Below are 13,650 nucleotides of genomic sequence, written 5' to 3'. Positions count from 1 at the left end.
ACAACACAAATTTTTTGTTACTGGAAAAGCGCAAAGAATCCTCAGCCTACTGAGCTGCATGGGCATTTATACAGATTTGAATGCTAATTTCCTCCCTCCCTTCATGAAGGAGTAATCCATTACTTAAAATGGTAGATGCAGCATTTTTGAAAGTGGATTGATAGTCCATAGTCCAACATGAAAGCAGAAGCACAGTCTGTTTTCAGATAACAAATGAGAAGGATGCCAAACTGTATTTTTCATCAATGTTGTTGGATAATGCTGACTACCCAACAATTGTGACACTTAATTATTAATTGTTTGTTAAAAGGAAGTATTGTGTAATTAAACTTTTAATTAATAAGCATTGCAATAATGAGTTGTGGGAGAATAATGAAGAATATCTCTAGAATACAGTGTGCCTCAATTCATCACTAATGTAAACAAAGTTATGTTGTCAGCATTGCTTGGCTGGAGGATGAGCAGTGAAGGGAGCGCAATTTTTTCAAATGACACAAGACCTGTGATCTCTTTGATGGAGACCGCAAGCCTTTTACGTTCAACGAAATGATTTTAATAGCATACCTCCCAACTTTTTGAGATGAGAAAGAGGGACACTTAAGCCACACCTCTAATCGCACCCCCACCACACCCCTAGTCACGCATATCATGACTTTTGTAAAAAAAAAAATTTGTTTTATAATTCAAACCACACTTGTCATTTCTATCCTGGTTCATTTTTTCACTACACCTGTGGCATCCTTCTGAATTGTAAGGGTTCTGACTAGATCCTCATCAATCCAGACACAAACAATACAGAAGAATGCCACCAATGTAGTGCAAAGCTGAGCCCTTGCAGCTGAAAATCATTGTACAGTGTGTGGCTGAAATATATCCCTCTCTGATCAGACGTCAATCAGAGAGGGATCGATCTTGTGCTGGGTGAAAGTCTTCCAGTGCATAGCAGGGTTTGGATGGACACTGTCTCTGACTGGCAGGAATGCACATTTGAAAGCAAAAGAAAAAGCAAAATAAGCATATTGCTCTGCACTTTTGGTGTGGGTGCTGCTGCTGTGTGCTAAGTGTGTGTGCTCTGCTTCACCCTGCGCCTCACCTTGTGCCTAGTGCTCGTCTTTCCTCCATAAACTGTGCAGGGTGTTTAGCTGAAGAGGGGGTGTGAAGGTCAGAGTGCACTGGACAAATGGAGTGTGACAGCCAGGCAGGAGAGAGCAGACTTGCAGTGTGTAGCAGGGCCGGCTTTAGGGGGGGGCGAGAGGGGGCAGAGCCCCCTCAAACAGACTCACTGCCCCCTCAAATCAGAGCCGCTCTCGCTATGCCGCTGGCTGCTTCCTGGTCCGTGGTGTGGAGCGCAGAGCGGTCATGTGATCAGTCACATGACCGCTTCTCCCTCGGACGGCTCTCCGAGACGAGTCTCTGGCTCTCTGCTGTGACGCAGGCAGTGGCGACCGTAAGAGCCACCCCGCATAGAGGAGGAGTCGATTCTCTCCAGGCCCGCCATCAGGGGGGGACATCCCCGCCGCGGCCCTGGCGGGTGTCGCCCGGCCGCCGCTCAACCCCCCCTGGCCGGTCGGGTCGCCGCTGATCTTGAGGTCTGACGCTGCTGGCAAGGTAGGGGAAGCAGCGGCGGCGGCTGGGGGGGGGGGCCTCCCTGTCACTCACTCACTAGCTAAAGGGGCTCCCTGTCACTCACTCACTAGCTAAAGGGGCTCCCTGTCACTCACTCACTAGCTAAAGGGCCTCCCTGTCACTCACTCACTAGCTAAAGGGGCTCCCTGTCACTCACTCACTAGCTAAAGGGGCTCCCTGTCACTCACTCACTAGCTAAAGGGGCTCCCTGTCACTCACTAGCTAAAGGGGCTCCCTGTCACTCACTCACTAGCTATAGGGGCTCCCTGTCACTCACTCACTAGCTAAAGGGGCTCCCTGTCACTCACTCACTCCCTAAAGGGCCTCCCTGTCACTCACTCACTAGCTAAAGGGGCTCCCTGTCACTCACTCACTCCCTAAAGGGCCTCCCTGTCACTCACTCACTAGCTAAAGGGGCTCCCTGTCACTCACTCACTAGCTAAAGGGGCTCCCTGTCACTCACTCACTAGCTAAAGGGGCTCCCTGTCACTCACTAGCTAAAGGGGCTCCCTGTCACTCACTCACTAGCTATAGGGGCTCCCTGTCACTCACTCACTAGCTAAAGGGGCTCCCTGTCACTCACTCACTCCCTAAAGGGCCTCCCTGTCACTCACTCACTAGCTAAAGGGGCTCCCTGTCACTCACTCACTCCCTAAAGGGCCTCCCTGTCACTCACTAGCTAAAGGGCCTCCCTGTCACTCACTAGCTAAAGGGCCTCCCTGTCACTCACTAGCTAAAGGGGCTCCCTGTCACTCACTCACTCCCTAAAGGGGCTCCCTGTCACTCACTCACTCCCTAAAGGGACTCCCTGTCACTCACTCACTACCTAAAGGGGCTCCCTGTCACTCACTCACTACCTAAAAGGGCTCCATGTCACTCACTACCTAACCTGGGGGTCCCTGTCAGAATCCAGGTGAGAGGTGTCTACCATAATAAGGGGTCATTCTGCCTATTTATGTGAAATGCTGTCTATTTATGTGCCTCATGACTGCTGAATTTGTCTTGTTGGGGGCCTCATGATTTGTTGGAGGCCTCATGGTTTGTTGGGGGCCTCATGATTGCTGAATTTGTCTTGTTGGGGGCCTCATGATTGCTGAATTTGTCTTGTTGGGGGCCTCATGATTGCTGAATTTGTCTTGTTGGGGGCCTCATGGTTTGTTGGGGGCCTCATGATTGCTGAATTTGTCTTGTTGGGGGTCACATGATTGCTAACTGCGAGACTATGGGAAAAGCTGAATCATTACCATATGAGACAATAGCATTAAACCTACTTTTTTAGCTTTTTTAAACAGAAAATAAAACTGGGAGGTTCTAAAAAAATGATGGAGCACTTCCTCCTTCCGGCTTGAAGGAGGAAGTGCTCGATATCGAGGCTTGCAACGCGTCCATTCGGACACTTGCACCTCGTTGAAATGCTGGGCGGAGAGCGGCGTTCTGGGTAATTAACCCCACTGCATCTAGCCGCTCAGCTGTGGCAATTAGAGCTAACTTGAATCACGAGTATCCACCGTGGTTATTCGTGATTAATTTGTTAGCATTTGAAGAAAATTATTTCTGTGTTACACCTGAGAACATTTTTTTGATAATCTGCAGTGCGCAGAACTGTATTTGTGGTAGAAAAAAACACGCAATATCAGCATATTAGCATTTGACGAAAAATATTTCTGTGTTACACCTGAGAACATTTTTTTCGATAATCTGCAGTGCGCAGAGCTGTATTTGTGCTAAAAAGAGCAGAGCTCAAACTTCCCTGGCAGACCTTTAAAGGACTTCCGAGGCCAAAAAGAAGAAAATGACACTATACCTTTTTATTATCAGAATCCATGGAGGACGTCCAGCGCGTCCTCCGCACCGAAAAGGGCTGCAATGACGGCGGAACGGTGCGGAGGACGCGCTGGACGTCCTCCGTGGATTCAGATATTAAAAAGGTATAGTGTCATTTTCTTGTTTTTGGCCTCGGAAGTCCTTTAACACCACTGTAAGGTCATGACATGTTTATTTGGCCCCACCCATGACCACGCCCACAGTCTGCTGCATGACCACGCCCATTTTTTGGCGCGCCGCGCTGGGTTTTTGTATGCCCCCTGCACATTTCTGTCTGCCCCCTCATATGTGCCTGTCTAGAACCGGCCCTGGTGTGTAGGAGACGTGATTCTCTCGGGAACAGACACACTTGTAAACAGCAGCTGAGGCCAGAAGGGGAATGTTTGGAGAGCAGAGCAGTCACTGCGACATTCTAAATAACGTAATTAGTAAGCGGTGGCATTGCTTACTTCTGAATAGGAAGTGCTCTGCTCTCCTCTGTCATCCCTCTGCCGCTCTCCTCTGCATCCTGAGTTCTGCCGTTGCTGATTCTACTCGGGGGTTTGTGGGTCTGCCGTGTTCCAACTCCCACGTTCACTAGCATCAGAGGGATTGAGGAGTGGAGGGTGTGCCAGAGTAGCAGTCTGCCCGTGCCTGCCTGCAGCAATAGCACACTGCATGCAGACAGGAGAATGATGCGGTCGGCGGGTAAATAGCCTATTACTCCTCTTCGTGGGGTGCCAAAACCCGGGATTAGGCCATCAGTGGGCGGGATCCGGGACAGAACATCCAAAAACGTGAGAATCCCGCCAAAATCGGGACTGTTGTGGCCTATGTAATAGTCATCTAGGAATCAAATTGTGTAAGACTGGATGGCGTATATAGCATGTCGCTCCCAGATCAGAGCCTCCGATATACATGCTAAAACGATATCCATGCATTCGCTTGCATGTAATTCCCCTAAGCATGGAGTGACCGTTCCCATTCCCCCCCTCTCTTCCCCCCCCCTGAACTAATACACAAATGCCCTCTAATAAGCTCCCTTGTGAAGTTCAATCCCCAATTCTTTCCCTTTTATTTTTCAGACCTCACTACTTCCCTGCATGCCTCTCTCAGCATGTTCTTTTCCACACATTTTCCCGCCTTGCGCACCTCCGGCTTCGGTGCTACCATTACTCACTCAGCTTAACATGTAGTACAACCAACTGAACTTTTTTTTTTTTTTTTTTAAGAAATAACTTTTAACAGTCTCCAACAGTAATAGGCACTCAAACTTACGGAACCAGAACCCAATTCTTATTCTTTTCAAGTGTCCATGTCTGGATCTTTAGGTTGTTGTCGTTGCGGGGATCCTCTGACTGGGCTTTTAAAGGCAGACATTTTTTCGCATCTGATGGTTTCTTAAAGATGTACGTTTCTCCATCTTTCGTCGTGACTTTTAGTGTTGCCGGGTACATTAGAGCAAATTTGATCTTCCTCTCTACCAGCTCTGAACACATTTCATTGAAAGCTTGGTGGCGCTTAGTGACATCCATTGAGTAATCATTAAAGATCATAATCTTCTTGTCCTCACACATAAGGGGTTCCCGCCTTGCTTTAAATGCTTTTTGCAGTTTCATTTTGTCCTTATAGTCAAGGTAGCGCACCATCACTAGCCTCGGTGGTCTCTTATCTCCTTCTGCCCTCGGTGGACCCACTCTGTGCGCGCGCTCTGCTCAGCAGGGTCCCTCTAGGTTCAGCAGTTCTGGGAGGGTTTTTTCACAGAATTCGTCAATGTCTTGTAGCTTGTATTTTTCCCGGAAGACCTACCACCCGGAGATTATTCCGCTTTGAGCGATTCTCCATATCTTCTATTCGATCATAGAACATCTTTTCATGCCTTTGAGAGTCTTCCAATTGTTTGGTAGCTGTTTCTACCTCTTTCTCTAGAGCCCTAATTAGTTTCTCTGCTTCCCCGATCCTCCCTGCATGCTCTTGGAGTTGGCGCGTCACTATTCCCAGGGACTTCTTTACAGCTCCCTCCACGATGGATAGTAAATCAGGAGCAATATGTTTGGCTACTTCTATTGCTATTGCTCTGTAATCCTCCTTATGGAGTGTCCCCCTGGAGGTTTCACTACGCTATTTGTGTCCCACGTTCTTGTAGGCAAGTGGGGCTCTGGACTGTGATCAGGTTGTCCTCTGCCCGGCGCCATCTTGCTTGCCGCGGTGGCCACCTTTCTTCGCATTCTTACGTGAGGAACGGGAAAGATACTTCTCCATCGGTGCGTCTTATTCTGCCGGAGGTTGTGGGCCACTAGGGAGGTCGCCTTCCAGCGTTTGTTTGGTTGCCGATGTGTTTAGAAGCCGGGGGCTGCATGGAGCTCTCCTTACAAGCCTCCGATCATGTAGGCACCGGAAGTCCATCACGTTACCTTTAAACAAAGTGCAAACTGAGACAAAGTTGAAATGCATGGCAAGAACTGTTCAAAACAAGCTCCTAAATTTACTGATATTCTACTACTTCATTCATATCAGAAAATAGTTGGAAAAAATTACATTCTTCAGCGGAATTCCGCAATTTACATTGAAGTAAATACCACCAATTTCCACTGTTAATTTAAAAGCCTCCTTAAAGGAAACCCAAGGCGAGAGTGATATGGAGGCTGCCATATTCATTTCCTTTTAAACAATACCAGTTGCCTGGCAGTCCTCCTGATCCTGTGTCTCTAATACTTTTATCCATAAACTCTGTACAAGCAAATGCAGATCGGGTACTCTGACTCAGGTTTTACTGGATTAGCCATATGCTTGTTCCAGGGCTTTTACTCAGACACTACATATGCAAGAATATCAACATGACTGCCAGGCAACTGGCATTGTTTACAAGGAAATAAATATGGCAGCCACCATATTACTCTCATCTCTGGTACTTTAAAAGCAATCTTCATGAGATTTGCCAGGCATCTTTGGGAAATTAGTGGGAACAATAAAAAAAATTGTTCCAAACAGACTGTAGTTTTGAGAGAATTGAATAGTTCAAAGAAAAAATGTTTTTTTAGCTGGGTAAAATTACATTTTGCCGCATACACTTTAATAAATATTTTAAACATTTTAAGAAAACAGAAAGCGTGGGGTCCTCCCTCCCAAGTCTTTTTAATTTATGGAGGCTGGGATAGTACGGTCCGGGCTCCACAGCCTGAGCTATACCAGCACCATATGGTCCACCGTATGGGGGGAGACTTTGGAAAACAGACATGGCCAAGTCTCCTCCTCTCCCCCAGAGCCCTTGTCTAATCCACGGGCAAGGGGCTCTTCCCCACCTCCAGTGCCCAGGAGGAGGTGGGGATCAGCGACGCCTGCAGGGGGGTGTTTCATGGTGACATCTGGGAATCCCCTTTAAGAAGGGGAGCCCCCGATGCTCGCCCTCTCCCCAGGTGAAATGAGTATAGGAGTAATGACCCCAACCTGAGAAGGAGGATTCCCATTGGTTTTTTAAGGTACCAATGGGAAATCCTGGAGGGACTTTCAAAGATGCTTTGCCAGAGCTTGCTATACTTAGTAATGCAAGCCCTGACACTGCTGCCGACACCCGTGCCACAAGCCACGTCCTGAGCAATTCTTGCTTCCCCGCTGTACTGCTGCATACATAGTGCCTGCCCATCTCCAGAGGCAATTACAATTTCTCCGGTGCACAGATCCTTATTGAAATGTATTAGCATACCCCACACTCTGTGGGGGTAGGCAGGTCCATACAACAATGCACTCAAAACAAAACTCCAGGACCGCCACTCAAATGCTATAATGACATTTTATTGTATCAAAAAGATAAGACAGCCTAATTCCCCTCTGACGATCATCACACTGACGAAGCTCACGTTGGTGGGCGTAACGCGTATGTGGGCGTGGCTGAACGCGCTGGACACGAGGAGCAAGCTAGCGTCCTAACTGAGTGGCACATTGCGCAATGATTACCGGGAAGTCGGAGGGCTGATACAGGTACCTGTATACTGCGGGACGCCGCAGCATGGAAGCTGGAGCCAAACCTGTGCATTGGATGAAAGGTAAAGCCTGAGAACCTGGTGGCGGCTGACGGAAATCCATTGGTTTGTGGAAAATCAGCCAAAAATACGCAGTTATGACATGCTGATTGGGCCTGGTGCCAATATGAGCAGCATTTAATGATATCATACAGAGGTTATGAACTATGACCAATATAACTCCGGAACATTGAGCCTTGGACTATGTTCATGTGTTAAACCTTAAAACACCTATGGTGATCCTCTGTGAAGCAGGATTATTACAGTTGAGACTCCCCTCGGAATCATTGTGAAGTGCATTAGCCTCAATTAGTCCCATTAATAGGATTGGCCAATCCAGTTGGAGATGAATGTGGTGTGATTGTGGTGGGATTGCTATAGGAATGCTCCTATGTGTGTCCATTGCGGGCATTTGGGGTTTTAATGGGTGGGGGTATAGGGGGGAATTAGGCTGTCTTATCTTTTTGATACAATAAAATGTCATTATAGAATTTGAGTGGCGGTCCTGGAGTTTTGTTTTGAGTCCATCTCCAGAGGCACACAGGACATGACACCCACAGCACCCTGCCCTGTGCCACCCTTGCATTGTGGAACTACTGCACATTAAACCCTGCTGTTAATGCAGGGATGGCTAGGAGTGTTGCAGGGCAGGGTGCTGTGGTTGTCCTGCCTGTGTAGCAGTGAGGGTGGGCAGGTCCTATGTGTGCAACAGTACAGTGGGGGTGGTGGGGAGGCAGGGGCTTCCATGGGGCAGGGCTTGGCTTGCATGGCCCTGACACAGCATCTTTGAAAAGTCCCTCCAGGACTCCCCATTGGTCTCACAAAAAACTGATGGGAATCCTACTTCTCAGGGAGGATTTCTATTGGTCTGTCTGTTGGAGGGACTTTAAAAGTTGCTCTACTGGGGCTTGATATACTTAGTATACCAAGTGCCAGTACAGGAATTATGTGTGGTGCTGTTCGCTGGTCATCTGGGCAGGGATCAACATGCATGGCCATTCTTCATCGTTCATCAGGTATCGACAGGGTATGGCGTTGGATCATTTTCGAGGATACTGTCATGGAAATAAAGAAAGGTAAGTATGTATGGTTAATTAAGTTTAATAAAGGACTTTTTTCATGATTGCATTTTTATTTCTTTTTTAACTGTTTGTGGAAAGGGTATGTCAGTACCCGTATACTCATTTCACCTGGGTAGGAGGCCGGCATCTGGGGATCCCCTTTTTAAAGGTGACTCCAAGACTCCACCACGAACCCCCCTGAGGAGAGGGGGAACTTGGCCAACCCTTTCTTCCAAAGCCCCCCATACCATGGACCATGTGGTTCTGGTATAGCTCAGGCTGCAGAGCCCCACATGTTCCGGGCTCCACAATCTGGCTATCCTAGCCTGCATGGGTGACAAGGGATAAGGAGGCTTGACAGGGAGTAACCCACCCTGTCCGTTTCTTTAAAATGTATAAAATGTGTATGCAGTGCTTGAAACGAATATTCAAATGTATGCGGCAAAATTTCATTTTACCCAATATAAAAACATTTTTTTTAACTACCTGGGGACCGCATAACGCCGAAGGCCGCGGCAGCAGCAGCCCCAGGACCGCCTAATGCCAATTGGCATCAAGTCCTGGGGCTGCAGTTTCCCAGGGAACAACCGCACATCAGCGATCGTTCCCTACCACTTCAAGGAACGGTGAGGCTAGCAGGCTATTTCTAAACGAAAGGGGAAATAAATCCCCTTTGTTTACATCCGTACTGCGCTGCAGTCCCCAGCAACGTTGTACAAGATCGGCGATCCCCGGCCTCTGATTGGCCGGGGAGTGCCGTCTTCTCATAGCTGATGCCTATGAGAGGTGGAACAGGACGGATCGCCATCCTGTTCAATACAGGATCTCGGAGGGGAGGGGGGAAGGGGAGGGAGGGAGGGAGGAAGGAGGGAGGGAGAGAGAGCCTCATAGAGGCTAAGAAAAACAACAACCAAAAACGGCCACAGCGATCGGACACCTCAGGTGGCATGTCCCCTTAGGGAGAAAAAAAGGAGGTGAGTCCGATTGCTGGGCTCCATAGCTGGGCTGTGCAGGAGGCTGAAAAGCCTGCACAGCCCAGTGCAGCCAAACAGAGCCTGGTTGTTAGGGGGGTTAACACTGCGGTCATCAAGTGGTTAAGTATTCAAAATTTATTTTCTCAAAAACTACAGGGTCTTTAAGGAAATGTTATTTTACTTGTTCCCACTATTCTCCCGAAGATACATGGCAAATTTGATGAAGATTGCATCTAAGGGGGTTTTACAATTAACCACAGAAATTGGCAGTATTTACTCTCATGTAATTTGGGAATTCTGCTGCAGAATGTAATTTTATCAACGTTAAAAAAATATTTTATTTTAAGTATTCAAAATTGATTTTCTCAAAAACTACAGGGTGTTTTTGGAAAAGCTGGCAAATTTGGCAAAGATTGCATTTACGGGAGCTTCGCAATTGAAGGATACCTTAGCGCTCCTACATTTTAAAAACGGGGGGGGGGGGGGGGGGGGGCGGGCAGGGCAGTGATGTGTGGCAGGCAGTACTCATGTCCACTGCCAATACTACGTAGTGCGCTTGCGCAGAGCGTTCCCAGCCACGGGATCGTGACCGAGGAGGGGCAGAGGCGCCGGGGCCTGTGCATTGCTGTCCGACCCTGGCCATACCTGGAAGTAGCTTCGGGCAGCTTTTACAAGGTAACGGAAAGGGGCAGAGGAGAACAGGGGAAGCAATGGGCATGAGGACTGCCCTATTAAATTTTAGAAGAACTACGGTATAACTTAACCAAGGAAGTTGGCGGTATTGACTATAATGTAATGGTGGAAATTGCATTGGAATTCCAAGGAATTTCACTCGGCATTCCACATTCCGAGTTGAGTTGCTGATTTCCGATGTGGAAATTGGAATTCTGATTTCAAAAGCTCATCCCTACCAGAGATAACAATAAGCTATGTGTCTCTGCAAACATAATCAGGAGTGTGGACTGCAATCAGCATAATTGGGCAGCATTTCCTCTTCAAAAATTAGGCCAACAAGGAAAAAAACAAAATAAGGCAGCCTGTCTCCTTAAAGGACCACTATCGCAAAAAGTACCTTTTGTGCCACTAAAAGAACAACTAATATGTTTTTAAATGCATATTCCGATTTTTTTTCTTTTTTTTAATCCCTCTATATTATCATAATGTCTTTTTATCAGTGCAATAGCAAATGCTGCTGTCTGACGACTGTATCATCTAACCAGGTGTAAACTAACTGCCAGCCTAATAATACATTGAACATCATGCCGCAATAGTGTTTTTCTCAAACATTGAAACATGCACATTTTTCAGCCACTTCCTTTGCCCAGTATCCCTCCAGATTTATATTTGTTTGTGCATCGGATTCCACATACCGCTATTCAGCCAGCATTATCAGTGGATTAACAGGAGGATCTACTAAATCAATGCTGCATTCCCTTGCTCTCATCCCAGCTGACACTCGGCAGACAGTACTATGTCTGCACAGGTATTTTACTGCTGTAAAAGGCTGAGTGTAAGACAAGTAGCACTTGCATATTACCCAGAGTAACAGATTGGCCAGAAAGCTTATGGTGAACCAGAACTTCTAGGAATATGTAAGTGGCTAAAAAAGGACCATGCAAAACAGAAATGTGCCTTCTTAAAGAGATTCTGTAACAAAATGTTCAGCCTTATTTCTTCTATCCTATAAGTTCCTATACCTGTTCTAATGTGGTCTGTCTTACTGCAGCCTTTCCTAGTTGCACAGTGGCTGTATTATCTCTGTTATATAATCTAATCTTCTTTCCTCTGATGGCTTTGTTGGGCTCAGGCACTCAGGCAGGAATGTGCTGCTCTGCTTGTGATAGGATAGAAGCTATACATACCCTCTCCACACCCCCTGCAGGCTCTGTGTGAGTCACAGACTGAGCTCCTCTCAGCCTATCACATGCCATGTCTTTTGTTTGTAAACACTGCCTAAAACTGGCAATTACAAGCCAGGATTGCAGCAGGGAGTGTCAGAAACAGCACAGAGGGGCCCAGGAGAACATAATGAATAGAATGGTATGCTTTTTATTGTAAGAATTTTAGAGTACATATTCTCTTTAACCACTTGCCGACCGCACACTCATAACGTGCGTCGGCAAAGTGGCAGCTGCAGGACCAGCGACGCAGTACTGCGTCGCCAGCTGCAGCCTAATTAATCAGGAAGCAGCCGCTCGTACGAGCGGCTGCTTCCTGTCAAATCACGGCGGGGGGCTCCGTGAATAGCCTGCGGGCCGCCGATGGCGGCTCGCAGGCTAGATGTAAACACAAGCGGAAATAATCCGCTTTGTTTACATTTGTACGGCGCTGCTGCGCAGCAGCGCCGTAAGGCAGATCGGCGATCCCCGGCCAATCAGCGGCCGGGGATCGCCGCCATGTGACAGGAGACAGCCTGTCACTGGCTGCACAGGACGGATAGCGTCCTGTGCAGCCCGGCTTACCAAAGGGGGCCAGGTAGGAGAGGGAGGGGGAGCATTTCGCCGCGGAGGGGGGCTTTGAGGTGCCCCCCCCGCCAGCCACTCGCAGGCAGCAGAGATCAGACCCCCCCAGCACATCATCCCCATAGGGGGGGAAAAAGGGGGGCAATCTGATCTCCCTGCCTGCACCCTGATCTGTGCTGGGGGCTGCAGAGCCCACCCAGCACAGATCAATCAAACTAGCGCTGGTCCTTAAGGGGGGGTAAAGGGTGGGTCCTCAAGTGGTTAAAACAGAAGGTATTTGCGATTATACAGGTTGGAGTGTGCTTCTGCGGTGTTCCACAATGCATCACTGCTGAATATGCAAATCATCCTTTTATGTCCCTGAAAGCTAAACACTCCTCCAGAACCGTTGGAATGCAATGATGTGTCAGCTTGTTAATTGTACAGAGCAACAAAAATCCAACATCCACCGTGCATGTTGAATTAATGTTGGACTATTATGTGGCTCCCAGAGAAACAAGGGCATGCGTGATGTCACATGCCCACGTGCATGCCAGCAACAGTGTGGGGCGCGCGTATGGACGGAGGACGATGCCCAGAGCCAGCAGTGGATGTGGACAGCTACTTTATAGTGCACTGAGCACCAGAGGGACACATTGAACATTAGGGGGGCACCATTAGGCCAGTGAGGCGGTGGATGTGGTGCCACAAGGCTGATTCCAGATCAGCATGAAATTGATCAGGAATCAGCCTGTGGTGTATGGGCAAGCAACAGATCTCTCTCCAATCAGATTCAATCAGAAAGAAAAATCTGTTTCTTGGTCTATCTGCCCTTACTGGTTGAACTCGATGGACGTATGTCTTTTTTCAACTAAAATAACTATGTAACTATGTAACTATGCATACATTGGCTGATGTATGATCATCTTAAAGGGACACTGTAGGGGGGGTCGGGGGAAAATGATTTGAATTTACCCGGGGCTTCTAATGGTCCCCCGCAGGCATCCTGTGCCCGCGCAGCCACTCACCGATGCTCCGGCCCCGCCTCCGGTTCACTTCTGGTATGTCAGACTTTAAAGTCTGAAACCCACCGTGCCTGCATTGCCGTGTTTTCGCTCTCGCTGATGTCACCAGGAGCATACTGCGTAGGCCCAGTATGGTCTGTATCTGCGCAGTACGCTCCTGGTGACATCAGCGGGATTGAGGACATGACCATAAGAAGCCCCGGGTAAGTTCAACTCTTTTTCCCCCGAACCCCCTACAGTATCCCTTTAAGTGTTAAAACATGATGGTTATCTATGCAAACGAGCTTGTCAATATAAGGCAAAAAAATATTACCTGGCAGGGAAAAGGCAGATAATAAGGTTTTAGTGTAGGAAATGTCAAAGGGTTATTACACCTGTTTGTTTTGCAGAAGATTTTTCACATTGTCACAGCTTCTTTTTAAAAGCCAATCTTAAAATTAAAGCCATTAAACTAAAAATGAAATATGACACCCAGTTCTATGTTACTAAAATTTGATTTACTATTTGTACTACACATACAATTATTATAGCGGCATATTAGACGCTCGGGGCTAAATAAAGCACCTAGGTTTAGAGAGCAAAAACCGGAAAAAAAAAATATACTAATCCTGGTGCGTCTATGGTCCAGTAGCTTCTTGTAGATGTTCTCCCCTAATTATTGTACCTTATGTGTCCTCCTGTGTCCCCTTCTGTACCAAGTG

General features: G+C 47.7%; 1 protein-coding gene across 4 annotated transcripts in view; it reads right to left on the bottom strand.

Moving 5' to 3' along the window:
• LINGO3 (leucine rich repeat and Ig domain containing 3) overlaps positions 1 to 13,650 on the bottom strand; it is a 133,242-nt gene that overhangs the window by 51,496 nt on the left and 68,096 nt on the right. The window contains exon 2 of one of the 4 annotated variants that reach the window (XM_068233952.1): positions 4,708 to 5,843. The exons of 2 other annotated variants lie outside the window; for them this stretch is intronic. The gene's annotated coding sequence lies outside the window, so the exon portion shown is untranslated. Of the gene's footprint in view, positions 1 to 3,899; positions 3,937 to 4,707; positions 5,844 to 13,650 lie in introns of those variants that run through there. One more of the 4 variants, XM_068233954.1, reaches the window with a different exon arrangement.

The sequence above is a fragment of the Hyperolius riggenbachi genome, chromosome 1, assembly GCF_040937935.1.
Source record: "Hyperolius riggenbachi isolate aHypRig1 chromosome 1, aHypRig1.pri, whole genome shotgun sequence".
In the NCBI taxonomy this organism is placed as follows: domain Eukaryota; kingdom Metazoa; phylum Chordata; class Amphibia; order Anura; family Hyperoliidae; genus Hyperolius; species Hyperolius riggenbachi.
Note: the sequence above shows the minus strand (reverse complement) of the source record. Positions and strands in the feature narration are given on the sequence as shown.